Raw genomic sequence first — 22,367 nt, forward strand, 5'->3', positions numbered from 1 at the left:
ATTCCTTTCTCCCTGGGGCTGCAGCCCTGTGTTTGCTGTTCTGAAACACCTCTGTAGTGATCAGCTCAAAGGCAGCAGAACTGAAGTTGAGTTTCTGTGTGTTTTGGCTGAGGAGATTTGTGTTAACACCTTCTTGCCAGGCACAGGCCACACAGGCCATCCAAAGCTAGGCTCTTATTAGTCATCCTCCTACAATTTAAACTCCACTGATAATGCATCTTCATTTTATTGTTTCTACAGTAAATCCTTTCTTTGCAAGATGCTTTCCTCTAGCTAAGGGTATGTTGCCCATCATGGAGGTAACCATGCCACTGGGATAAATACTCCTGGGGGGCAGGAACCACAGTGCCAGGAGGTCCAACTAGAAGCATTGCTGCCCTTTGATGTTAAAAACCCCAGCTGGTATGATAAGGTGAACAATCCTCATTGAAATACACACACCCCATCTCTCTGTCCTCCCCCACTGATGCTTCTAGGGTGAGGCATTGCAGTGGGAAGACCCCATCCCTTGAGTACCAGAGTGCTGGGATGCTCTCAGGGATGCAGAGGGAGGAGGTTAGCTCTATATCTTTTGTTGCTACACTTTGCCCCCTCTGGGCAAAAACAGGTCCCAGTGTTCCAGGGGCATTTTGGTCTCGATGGGCCTGTGCCCACCGGGGAGAGCTCAGGGCTTTGCAGCAGCCTCGTCGCTGCCTGTTGGAAATGGCCCGGCTCTGCCTGACAGTGAGTGATACATTCCCCAGTGGCATCAATCCAGGCACAGCTTCTCTCCCGTGTCAGGTTGGTGATGAAAGATACTCTCCTCTGCCACCTCCTTCTCCTCCTCCCCAGGACTGACTCTTTGAAAACTGTGGCTGGCTTTCAAAAGCTGGCTGTTAAAACGCTGGCTGCTAAAAGAGATAATAGTGCGCCTGTCCATGAAAGCCAACCATCCTGGGTGAGCTCATGAGAAAATCTGATCTAACCTGCCTGTCTGAGCAGTATTTATAAGCACTGCTACCCAAGGATTAGGCAGCTCAGTTGCACTGATGTAGTCAGTAAAAGCAGCTGTTTATATTTAAAACTTTCTGATGCAGCAAGGTTTTATAAAAAAGTCACAAGGCCACACTTTTTTCTTAATTTTTTTTTCTTTTCACTTTTTTTTTTTGTTTGTTTGTTTTTGTTTTTTTTGTTGGACAAGGCCTCCAGAGGAACAAGCAGTACTTCAGAACACTGCTGCCTCCATTTATTTAAACATTTCAGGATCCTGCTGTCATGTCCCCACCCCCCCATCCCAAACCTTAGCAAATAACAAGTTTTATTTTTAATACTGTAAAGGAAACCAGGATGCAAATTCCCAGAGTTGCACCTACGGTGGGCATGTGGAGCTGATTTTCACCAGCTGATGAGCTTTAACTGCCAGTGCCCTGCTGGCTGTAGGACTGGGGTTTTCAATCGGGTCTGGCCAAAACATAGCTGGTTTATCCCTCTCAAGTTGTGAGCCACTCCAACAGCAGCCCCTGGGCTATGGGATTCAGCTGACTTGTTTAGACAGAGAGGCTGGAGAATGATGTGAAGCAGCTGGGGAATAAAGGTTTTCCTGCTGAGCCCAAAAGGTGGGATTGCTGGGGTTTTCCTGCTTATTCTCTTCCTGATGGTTCTACTGGTCCTTCTCCTGCCTCGGGCTCCTTCAGGTAGGTGTCCTGAGCTCCTTCTATATGGGGTTTTGGTATGTGGCTTTTATCTTGAGGCATCGAGGCTTCCAGTGCTGCTCATGGATCTTGGCTGCATACCCTTTGTGCCCAGGGTCCCTCCCACCCCCTTCTGAACATCAAAGGGGCTCCCATGCCCAGCTGCTCTTGAAGGAGCTTTCCTCCTCTCTGGGGAGGTCTGTGATACTCCGGCAATGGTGGGGTTTTTTTTCAGCTGTTATTTGTTGTTAAAGCATACTAATCCTCTGATTCCATCTCAGAAGGATTGGAAACCCTGTGTTTTATGTTTCTTAACAGTCAGCATTTTCACTCAATGAGACTGAATGATACAGGACGTTTACTTAGGCCTGAGGGTATGTGATACTAGAATAAAGTTAATAAAATAAAAGCTTTATTAATATTGTACTTAGCTTTAAGTATTTATTTTTTCTGGCTGTTCCCTCAACCAGCTAGCTTTTTGGAGTAGTTCATTATCTGCTGCTACTGGGGCTGGGATATTCTGTTACCTCTTCCTGTGATTTTAAAGGTGACTTCTAGAGAAACTATTCTGGTTGCTGTATTCCTTCATGGAAAACCTTTCTTTTCCTCCTGTCTGCTTGCCTCTTGGTGCCTGACACTTGCCCTGGGACCTGGCTCTGTAAGGACTTGTATCGCTTCTGTGCTCCCCCACCCCCGCTTCAGGTTACTGAATTTACATTTCTATTGTACAAGTAATTACCTCATTCCTGGCTCCGGGCTGTATTGCCTTTGCTTAGGGAAACACTTGTGCTGTGATTCTAACATTTCTCATGCTATATCACTTATAACAGTGCAAAAGCCTTTGAGGGTTTATAATTGATAGCTCACCATAAGCTGTGCTTACAGCCTAAATGTATAAACATGACCAAAGGGTGATCTGAGGACGTGCTTCCCGATATGGTGGATGCTTGGCTCCCAGTTTGTTGGGTTTTTGGGACTCCCAGCCCAAGGAGCTGCAGAAGAGATGCTGGAATTCCCATAGCCAATGAAGGGTGAATCCCATACCTGTTGCTCTCCCCATTTTGGCAGCATGTTGCTGCTTTTGCAGCCGTTTTTCTACATCAGTATCTGTGGCAGATGCAAACCCAAAGAATCAAGGGACCTCCACTGCCTGGCTGGTGGCCTTGAGGAGATGTTTCTGCAACCCTGGTGTGTTCAGGGCCCAGTGCTTCCCTGCCAGGACAATGATGTTTTGCCACCATCAAGGAGTGGCCATGGGCTCTTCCGAGCAAGAAGGAGCTTGCTGTGCTTGCCAACCCTATTTCTCCATGAGCTTTATGCACACATGGGTGTGAGGATGCACATCCAGCCGTGTACTTCCCTCTCTTCCATGCCCCCAAAGGTGTCTGCAGCACTTGCCTAATAGTCCTATGGATGAGATCCTATGGATGGATAAAGAGATTCTGATGCTGAGCCTTGCCCTTCTCCGTAAAGCCAGCCTTTTCAGAGTTCATGTTAGGATCTTTAAAAAGGTAGCTTGGAAAAGCACTTTTAAATGGAAGGGAAGGCCAAAGAGGAAATGTTTTGCTGAAAAGTGATTTCTATCTAAAAAAATAGGTCTTTGCCTAGTTTCTGTATTAATATTTTTATCAGAGCAAACTACTTTTGCAGGGAAGTTCCTTCGCAGAAATGTTACTGGTTCAGTGCAGGAGTCAGAGTCTCAAGAGAGGGTAATTGTTTGCTGATCCATATTTGAAAAAACAAGTCTCCAGTTAATTTTTTTTTTTTTTCTGAAAAAATACCCTCTGTCACTTGAGGGTGTCTGTCAAATTTCAGGCTCACAGTTCCACAGAGCAAAGCTGTGCTAGAGCTAAATTCAGGCTTTCTATTGGGAAGCAAGTGTGACCTGTCCTTTTTCTACTGCATCTTTAGAATGGATGTAAATCCAGGGACTTCATTGTCAATATGAGTCTGAAGGACTCATTTATTACATCCCCATACATATGTTTGCTTTTCTCAAGTAGGGATGATCTGAATTTGCAGCCAGGGCTTGATTCATAGATAATAAAGCAGCTCTGAAATTCTTGATGTAGCCCTTCTAAAAATAATTCACAGGATTAAAAATCTCTGTCAGGAAGCCAACTAAATGGTAAAGTTAATAATCTCTGCCAGGGCCCTAGGCATGGGTTGTCACCTTACAAACAGTTAGGATTTGTGGACCTTTAAGAGCAAACATCTATAATACAGCTCATGGATCAGTAACACTGTGGTGCAATTTAGTGACACTTTAGAAGAGGGGTGGAGAGGGAAGTCAATCCAAATATCTTCTTACTTGAAAAAAAGAACACTGAGAGCAAACTCTTTTATCAGCCCTGAGGTTTTAAGCTGACTGTGTTAAAACAGCAGAGCAGTAGGTTTTTTATAACAATTATGAGATAATACTTTCCTTTGTGAGGGTAATCCTCTTTTAATGTTTCTAATTTATAATTAAGCTAATTTCCATTAGAAGTTATATCACCCTCCTGCCCCATAATCTACCAATGCATTTATGGTGAAAAAGGCTGAAAATCAGCTGCCAGCTCCTTGTGGCTGAACAGATATTTGCATACCTCCAGCATGGAAACAGGCCCATCAGCAATGGGCAAGCCCTTTCTCTGTCACTACCAATTAAAAGGATTCAAGAGCTGTGAGACATCACAGACTCCTCGTGAGATGAGGTCACAGTGTGGCGTGGGCTGCAAAAATGGGCCCGAGGGTAGTGGTGGCCCTGGTGCTCTGCTGTGAGGACTAAACCTGGGCAGGTGGGTGACAACCCAAGCAGGGTTTCGCTGCTCATTTGTCCTGGTCCAGGGCAGGCACCCAGGATGCTTGGGGTGGCTGAAAGGCTCCGTGCTACACGGCATCCTGGGCTGGAGAGGGGCAGCCAGAGAGTCCTGACCAGGGACATCCCAGTGGGCACCCAGCTGGAGGGATGCTGAGGGAGGGGGGACTGCAGCACAAAGCCATCTTCTGGCTGCTGCCACCCTGCATCAGCACTGGGGAGAACCCAGATTTGGATTCTGTGGTGCAGAGATCAAGTACAAACCCTCTTTCCCTTAAATAAAAAATGTCTGGACAAACCAGCTTAAAATCAGGTCTAGGTTCATAAGAAAAATGAAAATTGGAAAACGGATTCAAAACTTTCCGTATTTCTTCATTCCTGGTATTAATAAAAGAAATGGAACTCACAGTTTTTTTGGTAGTGTGTTCTGGGGGGAATATTTCCCAGAAAAGCTGCAAGGATCTGAAAGAAGTTTTTGCTTTTAGTTTTTCCTCTGTTTGATCATCTTAGCATGAGGTCTACAGCTGAGGATACTGTGTAGTTCTGGTCCTTTTGGCTTTTGGTCCTTGTTTTTTGTTTGCTTTGGTGTTTGCTTGATTGTTTTATGTTTATTTCTTTTCTGGGAAAACAGTTTTAATAAAGGGACAAATTTATTACAATACTTCAAGTCTACAAATCACGACTGAGTTTTAATACCTCATCTTGATAGAAAAATGAAAACATGAAGGGTTTTGGAGCTGGACTTGACTCCCCTCTGCACTATTTTCTCTCTTTTCCTCTCCCTCTCTTCCCTTCCGGAACCAGTGATGCATCTCTAATAGGAAAAATGCAAAGTGTGCAAGTTGTCTTGGCACTGTGGCTCTACATCTTGTCATGTTGCACTATTATGTTGACTCTTCTGCACAGGGAGAGTGCATGAAAAAATCCCAGAAGCACTGTTCTGGTTCAGGCAACTACAATTCCGTTTTTTGTTGGCTCTGGGAAGAGAGATTGTGCAGAGACAAACATCTCGGAGCTAATCAGCTGGTTTGACTTAAAGGGAGCTGCGTGGAGGAAAGCCAGTGGCATATTGCAGATCTAACTGTGCTCAGACTCAGTTATTCTTTCTTTTGTTTGCTTCTTTGGAAGCAGAAAGGAAAAAGAAGGATGTGCAGAATTTTGCTTCCAGAAACTCGGTGTATTGAGTTGTTCATAATTATCTTATAAAATAGGAGGGGATGAAATAAGGAAACTTGACCCAATTATTTTCAAGGCTTCTGAGGGATGAATTTAATTATTTTGGTATTTTGTGGTTTTGTCCACTGAAGTATGAAGTCCTTTAGCTATATGTCTGTCCAAGTGTTTTTAGTTTAGGTTATTTATAGAGCTCCACTATTGTGGTAGATGTGCCTTTCACAATCCGTAGTTCAACACATTGCTCTGAACTGATACTGGTTCTTTACTCAAAGGGAACCAAGACAAAGCACGTGCATTTGTCGAACTCTGAATGAGGCTATTCCTCATTTAAGAAGAATGTTTGTTTCAGTATATGTTTTATTATCATGTTTAATCTATTTGCCCAAGTCTTGAAGATCCTCAGCACAATGATTCAGAACCATTAAGTCCTGTCCCAGATGAGGCAGTCAATGCTCTGCTGCTTACAGCTCTCCCCAGACTCATACCCACGTACATTGTGTAACAAAGCCCTAGCACAGTCTAAGGAATGGGACACAGCTTTCCAGAAGCAAGAAGTCCTTGGCCAAAGCAGATAAAAAGGCTCAGCAAGGAAGCAAAACCTTTGGTCCCTCATTTTTTTTCTTGGTTACAGAATGGTTCAAAACAGACCTAAGGGTAATTGGATTGGAGCAGCAACTTCCTAACTTCTCATTGGCTCAGGTTTTTGTAGCGGAGCTTTATGAAGACAAGGGTGCTCTCTCTGTTTGACCTAACAAGAGCAGCAGCAAATCACCAGCCTGCTAGTTTTCTGTTTTGTTCACATGATGTGTGCCTGCTGAAAATGCTACCTTAGGTCAAAATAAAACTCAGTAGGAAAGCCATGTGACTGTGAAGGGAGAGAAAGGGCATGCTGAGCAATGCAGTAGCATATTAAAAAACACCTGTTAGGCTTGATTGCAGAAGTTAAATGCAGTATCTTCTTCAGCAGGTTTGGATCAGGCTTTTATGAAAAGCATTCAGGCTCATTTTATAGCAGCTTTATATGTAAGAGATCTGTGGTTTGACTATCGCAATGGAGGGATGCCTCAAGGGGCTTTACACAAGTCACATGGGCATGAGCAACTGTCTGGTCACACTCTGTTAGAGCAGGAACCTGGGATGATCCTCTCTGGGGGTCATTGCTTCAGCAGTTCTGATACCACAGTGATTAGGTTCCCTTAGAGGTTTGTATGGTCACAATTGTTCCAAGCCTTGATGTTCACACACTTTCAAAGTTTGTACGTAATCAGTCAGCCCTCCTCTATCTATAAGCCACACAGAAAAGGCCTCTGAAGCTCTTATCTCTATAAAGAGGAGGCATTTGGGTTCAGGCATGTTAATGCTATCTCAGTGGACATCTCTGGGCTTCCAGAGATCCTCAGAAGTGAACCCTTCCCCTCAGTAGCACTAGGAAGTCCAGGAAAGTTCTGGATCGTGGCTCAGCACCCCATGCTGCACCCCTGGAGATCTCCTGTACCAGTGAGCATGGTCTGGGTCCAGACAGACCTGTGAAGCTGCTGAGCATAGGCTGACCCTGGGTACAGGGGGATCTTGCTGTGCTGGTGGTGGGAGGGTGCCAAGGAAGAACTCATCTGTGTCTTCCAGGTTGGCTGGCTGGCTTGGGCTCCCTGCTACACAAAAGTGGGGCATCTTCTCCTCTAGCTGAGCTGCTTTGGAACCAGTCTTTATTGTGTTACTGTGTCGGGACAGAGAAGTCTCCCAAGGTTTGAGCTGAGTTCATAGAGGCAATTTTAACCTGTGGTCTTGTTAGTCTGCAACTAAAATAAGCAACCCTTGTATAGCTTAAAGTTGCCTGTTGAAAATTTATTCCTCATTATCCCAGAATGGTAGAATGGTATGGATTGGAGGGGACCTTAAAGATCATCTATTTCCACCTTCCTGCCATGGGCAGGGACAAAGCCCTGTCCAACCAGGCTTTGACCACCTCCAGAGGTGGGACATCCACATGCCTGTGTTTTAATATCGGTGTCAGTGTGTCCACATGAATATGCACTGCATTGCTGTACTGCTTGTTTGGCAGTACCTAAAGTAGGAGAGTCCTCATCCCTGTACTTTGCCTATAATAGAGATGGGGTAGATGGTCAGGTTATTTTGCTCTTTCAGTGAGGAAAAGCCTGGATCCTTAGCCGAGGTCTCTGTGGCTCTGCTAGGGTGACATCAAGGCATCAGCCTAGAAGTACATGGTGCCTTTGCTGGGCAGAGAGAGGTCCTTGGCCCAGGGACATTTGTGATGCACATCTGGCCTGCTCTTGCTTCATAAAAGGGAAATTTTCCACATATCAAATCTGCTAGCTATTACTCTGAAATATTTAATACTCTAAAAAGTAAAGTTTATCCCTTTAGAGATTGCCATAAAACATAGATTTGGGACGTTGAGGTGATGCCGTGGTTGGCCTGTAGTATGACAGTGGATTATAACCTTGTGTCAGCAAAGCATTTTCAAACTCTCCAAGGAGAGCACCTTAGATTTGTAATTCATAGAATTTAGGGCCAGAAGGGACTATTAGATCATCCAGCCTGACCTGTATAATGCAGGTCATAGCATTTTTCTGAGTAATTTCTGCTTCAGTCCTGAAACTTCTGTTTGAGCTACAGTGCATCTTATAAAGGAACATGTACTTTCAATTAAATGAAGCCAGAAATTGAGATTTTTAAAAATTATTATTATTCAGTGGTAGTTTGATCTAGCAGATAATTATTCTCAGTAGTTAGTGATTATAAAGTTAATTGTATCTTCTTAACCAAGCTTCCAGCCATTAGATCTTCTTACATTTTTGTCTCAGAAAAAGCCATTTAGTATTAGAAATATCTTTTTATAGTCAAAGTTTTCACTATGAATTACGAAATTCTAAAGTTCAGGATCTCAATCATCTCAACTGGACATAATGCAAAGAAGAGAACGTCTGTGATCCTTGGATCACTTTTTTTTACTGTACGTTTTATATGCCAACAGAATGGACTTGGTATTTGTGAAAATTAACAAAGCAAATCCCTTTTAATACATTACAAACAGTGCTCAAAGCCTGTATTTTAGTCAGTCAGAGGAATTGTCTCCTGCCTTGGAAAAAACCTCAGCTGAAATAAAAATTTATGTTAGAGCAATGCAAAGCATTTCATCAGACTTCAGACACAATTGAACTTAGCCTTGGGCCAGAGGCTGAGTTCATGAACCACAGCTCATGCTGGCAAAAATTCAGCTGTGAGAAATGCTGCTTCTCCTTCTCCCATGACAACTTGCACCTTTTACCACCCTCCTCAGAGCCACACACAGAGGGAGGACATGGAGGGAGAGAAAAGCAGGGGGGGAAGCAGCTTACATCTCCTGTCACCACTCATTTTTGCTGGGGGAGGATTTGGTTGCCCTTCTCTATTTTTCCCTCAGTGGGAGGGAATGCAGGATGGCATGAGAATGTCTGAGACATCCGTGATTCAGAGTGCCTTATATTGTCCTTGAAGGAGTTTCTGGGTTGTTGGGTACTAAGCCTGCCCAGAGGAAAAATAAATAAGGGGAAAAACCTCCCATTTCATCTGATAATGTTTGGAGGAGTGGAATACTTTTATTACAGCCAGGTACCTCCACCAGAAACTCTCTGCTGGTAAAGTGTTCCTAATGCAGGGGCAGTTTATAAGAATCCCCTTAACAAAATACATAATGACTTCAAAATTGTTATTGCAACCAAAATCTTCAGTTTCTAAATCATAAAATGGAGCTTCTTGCTGCAGCTAAGCTGAAAATGTTAAGTGTGGGCCACAGATCAAGAGAATCTCTGTTGACGTGGTTGGTATATCTGGTTAGTCACTACGGCGAGAAGTCAACTGTGAAGAAAAGATGTGTGATTAGGAAGTTTGGGATTTTTTTTTAATACAAAAAGAAAATTTGGAAATAATAAAGGATGTCCACAGATGCCATAATATCTAATAGTTATGCAAGAGATGCTGCATAACTACTTCAATCATAGAATGATAAGGGGTTTGAAAGGATGTTAAAGATCATCTATTCCCAATGCCCCTGCCATAGGCAGGGAAACCTCCCACTAAACCAGGTTGCTCAAGGCTTTATCCAGCCTGGCTTTGAACACTGCCAGGGTTGAGGTGTCCACAGCCTCCCCGGGTAACCTCTTCCAGTGTCTCACCACCGCCACAGTAAAGATTTTCTTCCTAATATCCAACCTACATTTCCCCTCCTTCAATTTGTGCCCATTACTCCTTGTCCTGTCACTACAGTTCATGGTTCTGGCTGCCCTGTAGGCTCCCTTCAGGTACTTCAAAGTTGCTATGAGGTCTCCATGCAACCTTGTCTCCTCCAAGCTGAACAGCCCCCAGCTTTCTCAGCCTGTCTTTAGAGGGAAGGTGCTCCAGTCCTTTCATCAGCTTTGTTTTTCTCCTCTGGACTAGCTCCAACAGTTCTGTGTCCTTTTTATGCTGGGGACCCCAGAGCTGGATGCAGCACTCCAGGTGGAGTCTCACATGAGAAAAGTAAAGGGGAAGAATCACCTCCTTTGACCTGCTGGCCATGTCCCTTTTTAAGAACGGAGGATATATCTCCCGTTCTCCAATCATCAGGGACTTCACCTGACGACCATGATTTTTCAAAAATGACAGATGGTGTTTTAGTGACTTCATCTCTCAGGTCCCTCAGGACCTGCAGAGGAATCTCATCAGGTCCCATGGACTTATGCACACTCATGTTTAGGTTTCCTCCAATAAATGGTAACAGATATTCTTCCCAGCTTTCTATCTTTGTATTTTATTTTCCAAAATTTTCAGCTATGCCTGTACTGAAGAAACATGCTTTGATGGAGTGCTGTGTAATGCAGTAAGAACGTGCTCAGGAGTGTTTTGCTTGGTTAGCACCAATACTTGCCCAGCCACATCAAGGGTTTCCACAAACAAGACACCATTGTGTCTTCAGTCTCCATGTCCTACTGTTCCAGTGCCATGGGACCAAGGAGGTAACAAGACATCTGTAAAAGCACCCCCTTTACTCAGCATCTGTCAGTCCTAGAGTGGAGAAGAGCCTTGATGGCTCTTTTGGAAGTTGCCATCATTCTCTCAGCTGGAGCTTTGTTAACAGGCTAGTCCCTGTATGCAGCTCTTTTTTCTAGTTCTAGCTTAGTCTCAGCTGACTGGCATATAGCCCCTCAGAAATAAAGATGGAAAAAATTGGACGGAAAAGAAAGTCCATGCAGGTGATATTGGAATTCATAGGTGTGGTGCAAGGTAGAAAGGAAAATTAACAGGAAGTTAATGGTTGCAAAACTTGCGTCAGTGAAGAAACACTGTAAAGGAGATATGCCTTTCTTATTGTCTATTTGTTCCTGCTCTCTTCTTTGTTTTGACACAAAAGAGGATGTACCTAGAGATTAGGGTGCTGATCTGGCTGAAAATAAGTATGAGAACCAGCAAACTGCTACACTGTTGGTTGCAGTGAGAACAACAAACTTGCTACGACAAGCTTGCTATAGAGGTGCAAAATCTGGTGTCAGGTGTCCCTCAGCCACCTTTCTTTTCCTGGTGACTGCCTGTGGGAAAGCAAGGCAAGGTACTGTGTCCATAAATGTTTTGATAAACCAAACTGATCCCTTTCCAAGCCAACTGATTTTATTTGATTTTATGTCCGCATTTCTTTTAAAGCCAGTTTCTTTCGTATGTCAAATGATACCGCAGTGCTACTGCCTGTTTTGGTGACTCTTCCCTGCACTGATGGCATGTTGGCAGCTGATTGATGGCCTCAAACTGCTGTTAAAATACCCAATGTCCAAGTGCCTGCAGGACTGTAGGAGATGTTTTACCGCAGTGTGCTGGACTGTATGCCATTGATCTCATTGGGATGGCTCACCTGTAGTCACTGCTCTGATCTGAATGCTTCACAGTATTCCCTTATCCTACTTGTAACAAGTTCTTTGCAATGAAGAAGCCTGAGTAGCACTTGCAGAAGGGTGTTTTATGTGGATATTTGTTTTCTATAAGTATATAAAGAGATATCCATCTAGATGTGTAATAAACACCCCATAAAGCAGCTTAACTCTACATGGAGATTTGCAGCTGTGTTTACGTAGCCTGACACTGCAATATCCATACATCATCCCTTCCTCTAGGAAGTCTTGCTTCTCTTTTATCTCTTCTTGCCTTTTAAAGACTCTGAGAATTTACTTTGCTCCCACATGACCAAAGCTTGCCATGACCTCACTGCATCTGCTTCTTAGCAGATATTGTAGAAACACGACAGTATAATAGTCTTATGCTAACTTGGAAGAGGTGGACTTGAACTTGAGCACCACTGGTGGGAATGTGACGTGAATTAATGAACATCTAGGTCAGATTTAGACCTTGTTATCCTCATGCCAGCAGATTGTGAATCTCATGCTCTCCTTGGCTGGAACCATGCTCATATGAGACAATTCACATGCACTTACACAAATCTCTCCAAAGATGCTAACAAATCAGCAAAAGGGTTGCTCCTTTTGTGCTTTGCTGGTGTCACTTGTTATCAAGAAATGAGTTCTGCAAAATTCATCTGTGGAAAGCAATGCCTCATCTCTACAAGCAGCTTGGCACTCCAGGCACTGAGCTCGGACTTTTCAAATGAATCCACATCTTCTGATTTGATTTGCTGGGGTTTTTTGAATTTGCTTCACAAGCTTGCCTAGGCAGAGCTGCCTTTTTGCTCAGTCCCATTCTCTTGCATGATGCCTAAGCAGGGATTAATTTGTTCCTCTGTTATAAATCTTGCAGGACAAATGGAGCCTGTCACCATCCATGTTCCTAGGAATAACCAACATCATTTAAAGTACATAAGCTTGTATGTATGCACAAACTCGCACAGAAACACAAATACACATTTCCCTAATACTGGAAATTTCCTGTAGGTGGTGGGAAACTCCACAGTTTACATTTACTCCTCATTATTGCACGTTACATTGCGGTAGCAGTATGTACAAGTCCAATCCCACATCTTCTACACGTGGCGACTTAAACTGTTCCTCTCCAAAGCGCTGGTGTGGAGTTACCACTGCAGGGTGTTGTGGAAGGTCATGCTTCTTCTCCTTTGCTCATCCTGCCTGTTTCCCTGGCTGAGGATGGATGGCAGGAGCCCCAGGAAAGGCTGCTGCACTGTAGCCCTGGTTGTTCCTTCTGGCAGCTGGTCTACAGTGTGATGGCAATTGTCTGGATATCTCAGCATGTGGATCCTGGGGAGGGTCATGTGAGCCACAGATGAGGCTAAAGCTCTGCCTGGTTCGGGCAGGGGTGATTTCCAGCAGATCTAAGTGGAGTATGAGAACAGACTCTTTACTCTTCTTCCCAGTCATGACCTCCTCAGCTGTAAAACCCCATGTCATTCACACCCTGTGGCTCCTTGGGCTGAAAGATCAAAAAGCAATTGAGCTTGGTGTGCCTGATTTTTGTACCCTTTGTATTGCACATGCAAACTTGATATCCAGACCTGAGACTTTGAGTGAGTGGGATAGAAAAGCCATGTTTATTTGCCAGCAATTCTATGGTGTGGAGATACTCTGTATCTAGAGATCACAAGCTATTTTACAAGTGTTATTAACCTCATTTTCACAGACAGAGATGCTGCAGTGAAGGGTGGATGACTTTGCAAAGCTGTCTAGGAGGAGGGGGCTGTTTGCTGAGATTTAAATCCAAGGAAAAGTTATATAGATTGAAAACATAAACTTGCATTAGCCTAATGTAAATAGCTCTTCCATATGTGTGATCTACTCATCTGGTGTTCTCACATCTATCACGTTGTTAGTGTCCAGAAATGTTTGTAGAAAAGTTCAGAAAAAAACGGTGCTGTCCTCCTTGCCCAGGGCTGGGGTGTTTCTTTCATTCCCCAGAACTGCTCATCAGTCTCCAGGAATTTAACCATGATTCCACTTCCTGTTCAGGAAATGCCTTGTCAAAAATGGTTGTCCATCAAAGAGATTTATATCTCAGTACAGTTCATAGGAATCCACTCTCAAATTGCTTTGTTCCAGATGCTCATACTTGGTGTTCATGTTTCTAAAACCGATAAACTTGTATTTCATGGTAGCTCCTAGGGTGCCCTGCAGACGAGGGTGAGGATTTCAGGGTTGGCCCCAAAGCAGCATCACAAAAAGGGAGAACATTGGAGAAGCAGCTTCCACCATAACCTTTGTAGGCTGTCCTTGCTGGCACCATGGGCTTGCCTTTGCAATGGGGAAGTTCTTAATAGTGATATTTTGCAGTGTGGGCAGAATGCCTCAGTTGTTCAGGGCACGGAATTTATGGCTGCTCTCAAATCTCTGCATGACTGTCTCTCAGAGTATGCATGTTCCTCAGGTTTCAGAGCCTTGCTCATTCTTGCTGAGGCATCATAGGATGGTTGCCCCCACTTTCTCCACAAAGCATCCTTGGAAAGGACTGGATGGACAAGGATTTTCCATCCTTGGAAAAAAATCGGACAACATGTAAGTCACAGAAAATATTGCAGAAAATTTCCACCAAGAATTTCTAGCAAAATTCTTCTGTGCTTCCTCTCTAACTATAGAGCAAATTTATAGAATCTTCAAAGAATAGTTTGGGTTGGAAGGGACCTTAAAGATCACCAAGGTCCAACGCCCCTGCCATGAGCAGGGACACCTTTCCCTACATGCCCTTGTCAAAAGTCTTTCGGTGGCTTTCTTGTAGGTCTCCTTTAGGTACTAGAAGGTGCTATAAGGTCTCCCTGGAACCTTTTCTTCTCCTGGTTGAGCAACCCCCATTCTCTCAGCTTTTCTGCATAGGAGGGGTGCTCCATCCCTCTGGTCATCTTCATGTTCCTCCTCCAGACTTTGTGGAATTGATCCTCCTTCTTATATTGCAGGCCCCAGAACTGGACTCAGTACTCCAGGTGAGTTCTCACAACAGCAGAGTAGAGGGGGAAGCGTCACCTCCCTTGACCTGCTGGTCATGCTATTGCCAACATAGGATGAATTTTCAAGTGCATGGATTTTTGGGGGGTTTTTTAAAGTTTTTTAATGGTTTTCCAGCCCTTGTTTTAAACCAGATACTGTTGTCACCATTTACCTATGCAGCAGACAGGACTGTGTAATGAAATACTTACATATGCCTTTGTGCTACTTTCTGTAATAGCAAGGGGCTGTTTTCTGTGCATTGATTGGACAGAGACTCTCTCTTCACCCCGTTTTGGTGTCCTCTTCTCTCCCTGACCTTCTGATACCTGCTCAGCAGACCTGTGTGACTTCCCTGCCACTCCAGTGCGTGCTGCAGCAACCTGCCAGCTAATCGGCCTGAATTTGCTCACACTGCTGAGACCTGACTTGCAGATTCCAGCCACCTTTACTTGAGGAATGACAGCCTGGCAGCCTTCCAGGCTGCCTGCTGGATCTGGGCCAGCTATATATTGTGAAACTTTTGCTCCTCTTGGACTTTGCAGTAATTTTGATCCCCCTGGGGGATTTGCCTAGTACCAGGTTGAGAAATCCAATAAAAAGCCCTGGGAATTTGCTCTGTGCTCAGCAACACATAGTTGCTACTGACTCAAATCCTGTTCCTTTTACAGCAATATAAGGGGACTGTAAAACCAATAAAAGGCACTTTTACCTGTGACTGCAAATATTTTGGTGAATGGGAAAAAACGCTGCATGTGCTGGGAATTGAGATAAGATTCGATGTTCAGTCTGAACTGTTAGAAGACATGTAGTAGAGCTATAATTTTACTCTGTACTTCACTTTTGGACCAAGACCAAGACTGAGGTTATTCTTATCCTGTGCGTTGCTGAGACTCCTTTCCTTTACTTGAATACATTAAAATTAGCCAAACAAGCTGAGTTTCTCTGTTGTCCAGATGAGTCTTCCGCTGCTGCACCCTGTGCAAACAGTACTGTCCCCACAAAATGGGACCATGCTCCATACTCCATCCCTACCCAAATGGTTTGAGAGGGGCTCTTCATGGAATAATCCCCAAGGAAATGGGTGCCTGTGCTTTAGATGCATACCAGTTAAATAAGGGCCATGCAGCAGGTTACAACCAGTGTTGTTTCCTTTGCAGAAGACAAAAACATCCACCTCAGCATAACTCCTCTGACAGAAAGAGCAAGGGTGTGAGCTGTTCCTCAGCATGGGAACTGCTGCTGATCTCTGTCACCCTGCACACAAGTTACCTTGCTCATACATAATTTAATGTGGAATGTGGGAAATCAGTTTGAGAGCGAGGTAAAATGCAAACTTCTGAAGACAGCAGGTCAGCTGGAAAATACCTTTCTCCTACATCCCCCAATGGCCATGTAAAGAGGTGACCCACAGCCAGGAAGGCTGATGGCCTAACAATTCCACAGCACTAACTTTTGCTTTTGCAAATGTGCCCAGGGTGGAAGTGAGGATTTGCTCAATTCTCACAGCTCTCTCTGTTCAGTCCCTGTAGCCAACAGCCAGGCATTTTGGGGGACTGAGGGAGGATGTGTGGTCAGTCTCCTGCTTGACAGAGATCAAAGATCCGTGCTACGGGTCAAGCCAAGCCACAGAGTTGCCACAAACCTGCCCTGAGCTGGTGCCTGCAAACATGATCCTCAGCTGCAGCTCTGGGAAGCACCAAGCTGGAAATTTTTTAGGGTCTCCATGGACATCTCAGTCACACTTCAGGTATCACAGTGTTTGGGAAGTAGTTATTTTGTTGGTATGTTTTAGTGCAGCTATGCTCCTGGTGTTTCCTTGGAAGCTGCTTCCAGGGAAGAGGATTGACACACCTTTGCTCTTTCTCTTCCTGAACTGTAGCTGTGGGGTCTCCTAAGGGGTATCATCTAATAGGAAGGGAGCTGGGAATCACTAGTGCCATCCTCCTTGAGTGTGTCTTGCCATGGTCTTGGACCTTCTTAAATGGAAGGTATCAATTACCCATTCCATTAGCCTTGATAATGTTTTATTAGTCATTGTGGTGATTATCTGTAATTGCCACTGTTAATAGTGTGCTATGATTGGCAGGGTTCAGCTTACACATGATTTCTGCCTTGGGTGGGGGAGGTAATGGCTGTTCAGTTTGTCGCTGCTGTCCTCTGTAATAATGTGTCTCATGTCAACTAAAGCCACAGCTTAGGAAAAAGTGGTAGTACTTAGGATGTTGGACTAAATTTGCCTTTCCAATCAAAGTCTAACATCCCCCAAGCCCACCCCAGGCTATGAAGGACTTCTAGAAGTATCTAGGACCCCCAAGGAAGACACTGCATTGTTTAACCACACTTTGAAGAATTGAGTTTTGTTCAAGAAGATGCCCATTGCTAACTGAATTAATGGGGAGATGAATTAACACCTAAGTATCAGAAAACTTGCCTCACCTGCATGGGACAGCAGTTGCTTCCTTGGTTTGACATTTTAAAGAAGCAGCCCCAATGTCACCCTAAACCCTAATTTCTATTTCAGAAAGCCTAGGCAAAGAAAGAGGTAGGCAGCTGTACAAGAGAAGGACTGGCTATTTATCACTATACAGCATATTAAAAATTCTTCCCCAAAAGAGGGTTCCATGGATTTTGTTTCCTGGCAGAAAAGAGTGCACCCTATTGCCTGCCCCCGTCCCCCCCAAACACTATGGGAATATAAAGAATTATTTATCAGAGGTGTTTCTGGATCAAAGCCCTGCTGCAGCCTGGGCTCAGTGAGCTTCATGTTTAGATCTTGATTCCCACCCTTGCATTTCTCTGCTTGGCTTAACCTGTTCCTTCAAAACTGCTGAGTAAATTGTACGAATGCAGAAGCACTTCATTATCCATATCCTCAGTCCACCTTAGGTTCTGTATATAAAATGCAAATTGAGGACTTAGACCTACAGTGGCATGGCACGTATGATGCCCCTGTATGAAACAGCCTTTCATAAAGTCTGATGGGCACTTTTGCTGTCTGTAAACCCCTACAATTTTCAAAGCTCTGCTCTCCAGGTTTCCTACCCAGGTTGTTGGAACACGGCAACCCTGTTTGGTTACCAGTCAGAGGTGGATGACCTGCTTGTTTATGGGGTTGAGGAAGACCCAGCAGCCTGATGATTAATGGAGTCCTGGGAGCAGCTACTTTAAAGCCACTTTAAACTAGCTTTTGTTTTCTGCCTGAGCTGGCCCAAAGAACTGGGAACAGTTTGGACTGGTTGTACTTAGCCTGGTGCATCCTGACACTAATATGCTATATCCTGTCCTGCTGGGCACTGGAGGCAATGCAAAGCCAGTCTCTCAGGAAACAGCCTGGTGCAGCCGTGATGCAAACAGCACAATACACATTAGCTCTGAGCAAGCTAATGGCTTTTCAGCTAACTGGCTGAAAAGAGTTTTTTAAAAAAAATCTTCCAGTATTTATAGTATGGCCATGACTTACTGCAAATGATGAAAATGTAAAGGAGTTGAATTCAACATGTTTGTATTTGCCAATCTTTTTGCATGGTTGTTCCTATCTAATTTGGGGGCTGCTTGGTGAAATTTAGCTTCTTTTTTCTTTTCTACCCACCAGTTTTGCTTTCAGGACTTAGGACAAAAAGGAAAAATATTTTCCCTTATATGTTGGGCTTGAGGAAAGGACCCACAAGCATTAGTGGTATTTTTTTCTTTAATGTATGTTTGTGTATGCATTTATTGTTTATATAATATGTGTCTTGATTATAATATGTGTGTTGAACCAAGTTTGTCCCTCTGGTGCCTCTTTCATCCTGTTTAGTCAAACTTGGTTTTTTTTTTCTGGATTATTCTTGTGGTTATTCAAGTGTGAGTGGTCTGATATGTGAAAAATATTAGTCCTTTAGCTGGACACAAATACCACAATTTTACATAGCCATAGGTATTTCTGCATTAATGGGCTCAGTCTAAGACACTTAAAAGAGGTTTGAGCAATTTAAAGAAGTGATGAGAATCATCCCTCTGTTATTTAAAGATGGGTTGGATCAGATGCTGGGGAACTAATGAATCCCTTGTGCTCACATCTCAAAACCCTTGGCTTTCCATAAGTGACATGTGGTTGTCCCTAACAACAGCCAGATAAAATCTGAGTTAATGGTGTAAGAGGCAATTTAGCTTACAGTTATGTGCATTTTATTTAGATAATTGTAGGAGCTGCAATATGCTCACTAAGAAATGTGGAGACAGCTTACATTTACAGGCTCATATGTTCATGTAAAGAAAAAACTGGGGATATGGTGTTTAATTTCCTGAGAAACAAGCACATGAGTCAGAAGCTGAACACCAGCACAGCTCATGAAGGGTCTCAAAAGGGAAAACAAATGTCCCAAGGTACAAATATTCTGTATTTTTTTTTTTAAGTGGAGCTTTTACTTAAGCTTCTCTTCAGATCCTAGTTACTTCACTCAGCAACACCAAAGTGGATTTTAAGATTATACTCTTTTATGAAAACAACTAGCTTAATTTTACTCCTGATGTCTTTGATGTATAAAGCACCAGACTTTTAGGTGATAGTTCTCCCTTAGGGCAACAGAAGTGTACAAGTGCTTTAAAGGCCTTTAACCAAAGCCAGTGTGGGAAAAACCTGCATCACCAAAGTGATTTGCTAGCACAGAATTTCTACAGTCTACCCCAGTCTACTTGAAGGAGAAGTTTCTCAGAATCATCAGAAAAAGAAAACCCTTGTCCTGCTGACCTATCTGGGGGATTTTTTCCCATATGCTGGCTTCACAGAAAGCCGTGCAGTTGGGATGCTGGTTCTCCCTGGAGTGGTGCTGGTGCTGGCAGCCCATGAGCAGTGCCATGGACACCACCCTGCGAGTGCTCCTCTCCGCAGCCATCCCTCCCCTCCCCTCCCTGCCCTCCTCCCTGCAACCTCACCACTGCTGCTGCCTTGTCACTAGAGGACATGAAGTATGAAGCAAGGGTTTGACTCACACAGCAGTCAGAGGTTTATTTCATGAGGCAAAAGCCTTTATTTTGGGGTTTTCAACCCTTTTTATAAGGTGTTCTGATACAGGTTAACCTGATTGGTACAAGGAACAACACCTCCCTCATCCCATTGGTGGGACAAGAGAAAAACACTCTCAGAACATCAGTGTCTTTGTTTTGGGAAACTAAAACCTTGTTTTCATAATAGTCCTTGAGAGAGGAAAAAGTCCCCAAAAGACTTTCCCTTAGGAACAGATCAGCCCCTGAGAGCTTGAAACTCTCTCAGGTTCAGGAAATCATGTCCACACTGCCTCCCCTCTCTGAGGTACCACTGTTGTTGGTGAGGCACACAAGGTGATGACAATATCACTTGTGACTTTCAGGCTGTTGGATTTTGGGCTGGAGGTGAATTCTTGCTGTCAGTGTCACACATTGCCAGTGTATGAAGGAATGGGGCCATGTGGGCAGCCCTTCTGGCACAGCTCTGTGGGTTCCCTTCCCTGCCACAAGGAGAAAGGCATATTTATTTTCAGAGGTTACTCCCAGAAAACCATAATGTTGGTATTGAAAATACCATTTATCTCCACAAAACCTGAAATGGCCACTATTACGTACTTTGCCTGCCATAAAATGCTGTTCACCTCCATTTATCAAGGTTTATAAGCCAATGATGCTGTTGTTGGCTGTTGCTGGTGCTTTGCTCCTCTGTTGTGTGACTTGTGTAAAGGCAGCTACGTGGACTGGGAGGCAGGTGCAAAGGACAGGTCCACGGAACCCAAAATGTGCATCATGTGCATCCATGTGACTCGGGGCGATGCCTGAGCCTGGACATGTTTAAGTATGATATGTATCATGCCTTTGCTTATATGTGTGTTTTATTCTTTGAGGCTTCTGTGGAAAAGGGCCATGAGCTGGACCATCACACCAGTTTTGGGACAGCTGATATACTCCATGGTGTCCATTGGGTCTGGGAATGTGTTTATTCCCAGCATGAGGCAGGGACCAGACAGACAAGGACTGTGGGGTTGGGAGAGGAGGAAGGAACAGATCTTTACCCCACTAATAACTTCACAGCCATGTGTGTGGCAAGCTTTTGATCCTTAGTGGTGTTTCCATTGATTTTCTGATGTATGAGTGAGCTAGTATCATAAATGTGATTTTTCTGTTTATTTTTTTTATTTGGTTGCTTTTTTTTCCCTACCCCAAAAGAACATGTATAGGACATTCCTTTCTCACTAAGCAGGCAGAAGGGACAGTAAGGTCTATCTTCTTTTAGTAGAGTCTAGGCTAGACAAAAACACTTTGTATATTTTCTTGACTGTATTCCCAAGACCCTGAGATTATAATAATTATAATAATAATTATAATTATAATAGTAATAACAGTAATAATAATAATAGTCTCAGATGTGGTCTATTATAGAATACCATGTCATTCACTATCAGACTCATCCAAATGCTGGTCAGATGAAGCCCCTCCTTGAGATGCAGTTTATTAGAAACATTTCACAATTCAAATGCCAGTTTAGCACAGAGCAAGGTTTTCCTCTCTCTGTCTCTTGAGCCTTTCACTTCAATCAAAATACCCTAGGAGCAGAGGTGGGGCCTGGTGGGTCCCTGCAGAGTGCTCCAGCTGCCTGGGGCAGGGGGATTTTTCCCCTCACCCTGCCTGATCCCATGCCACTGACCCCAAAACAGAGAGAGAACAGCCTCAAAAGTCAAGCCTCTTCACCCAGCTGATGGAGAGTCTCACATTTTTTTGTTCCCCTTGGAGGGATAACCCTAGCCATCACACCTGCCTTTCTGCACCTCTTTTACAGGGTGGACTGTTACCTGATGACTACAGCAGCCAGTCCAGGTGACTGTCTCTTTATGGACTTTTTGATTTGGGTTCTTTTCTCTTTGAACTGAAGATTGATGAGACGGGAGGCAAGTTTTTTCTCTCGTTCGGCTTGAGTTGTTTATTTTTTCTTATCAGCATTACAAGGTACAAGGAGCTATGTGCACTATGATAGTAAAGGGGTAAAATGGCTAACAAAGATCTTCTTCAAGGTCTTTTCTATGTCCATTTACCCAATTAACAGGTGCCAACTAAGTTATTTTTATTAGTGACCCAATGACCCAACACCTTTGTGCTGCACTGCGGCATTTTCTACCCAATCACCTACTACTACCCAAAAACTCCTAGGAAAGAACATGAAGAAGAAAGAAGAAGGACAAGAGACAACACCCTAAATCCTCCATCTTGTCCCCTGCTCTCTAAACTACCTTAGACTCTAAACCTCAACCCATTCACCCAGTGATTCTAAAAACTTTCTAATTCACACATTCACATTTTCAATTTTTTCTACTTACTCTAACCGTTGTCTCCATGGTGCTATGTGAAACTCAGTGCTTTTTTGGGTGTCAGAGTTAGGCATTACAGATAAAGGTTTATACCTTGCATCTCTGACCCCAACAGGTGACCCCAGCCTCACAGGGCTTCTCTGGGGCTTGTTTCTGCACACTGGTGCTGGTTCACCCACAGAGTTTGGGTTGGATGCTGGTGGCTCCCAGTCACCTTTGCACTGCCTGGCCCAAAGTGATGCCTCTGCCTGCAGATCATCCAGATCATCACAAGCTAAAGCCCACTGGCTTCATCAACAGCAGAACTGAGTCATTGGCAGCCAATTTAAAAAAGAAACAGCAACAAAATAAAATAGGCATGAGGCTTCTGTGCCAGCTGAGGCCAGAGAACTAGTTAGAGTAGCTTCCTCAAGGAGCTTCTTCAATGAGCTCTGCAGAGACATCAGTCATGGTACTTCATGTCTACAGCCAAATCTTCCTCTGGGCTCCCCTGGCTGTTCCTCAATTC

At 43.9% G+C, this 22,367-nt stretch overlaps 1 long non-coding RNA gene across 1 annotated transcript; it reads left to right on the top strand.

Annotated features, from left to right (window-relative positions):
• The first annotated feature begins 12,422 nt into the window (after positions 1-12,422).
• On the top strand, positions 12,423-15,478 carry LOC117245462. Its single transcript, XR_004500176.1, has 3 exons — positions 12,423-14,123; positions 14,519-14,545; positions 14,788-15,478. It is a non-coding gene; the product is annotated as an uncharacterized LOC117245462 (long non-coding RNA).
• The last annotated feature ends 6,889 nt before the right edge of the window (positions 15,479-22,367 follow it).

The sequence above is a fragment of the Parus major genome, chromosome 2 (genome assembly GCF_001522545.3).
Source record: "Parus major isolate Abel chromosome 2, Parus_major1.1, whole genome shotgun sequence".
Classification (NCBI taxonomy): domain Eukaryota; kingdom Metazoa; phylum Chordata; class Aves; order Passeriformes; family Paridae; genus Parus; species Parus major.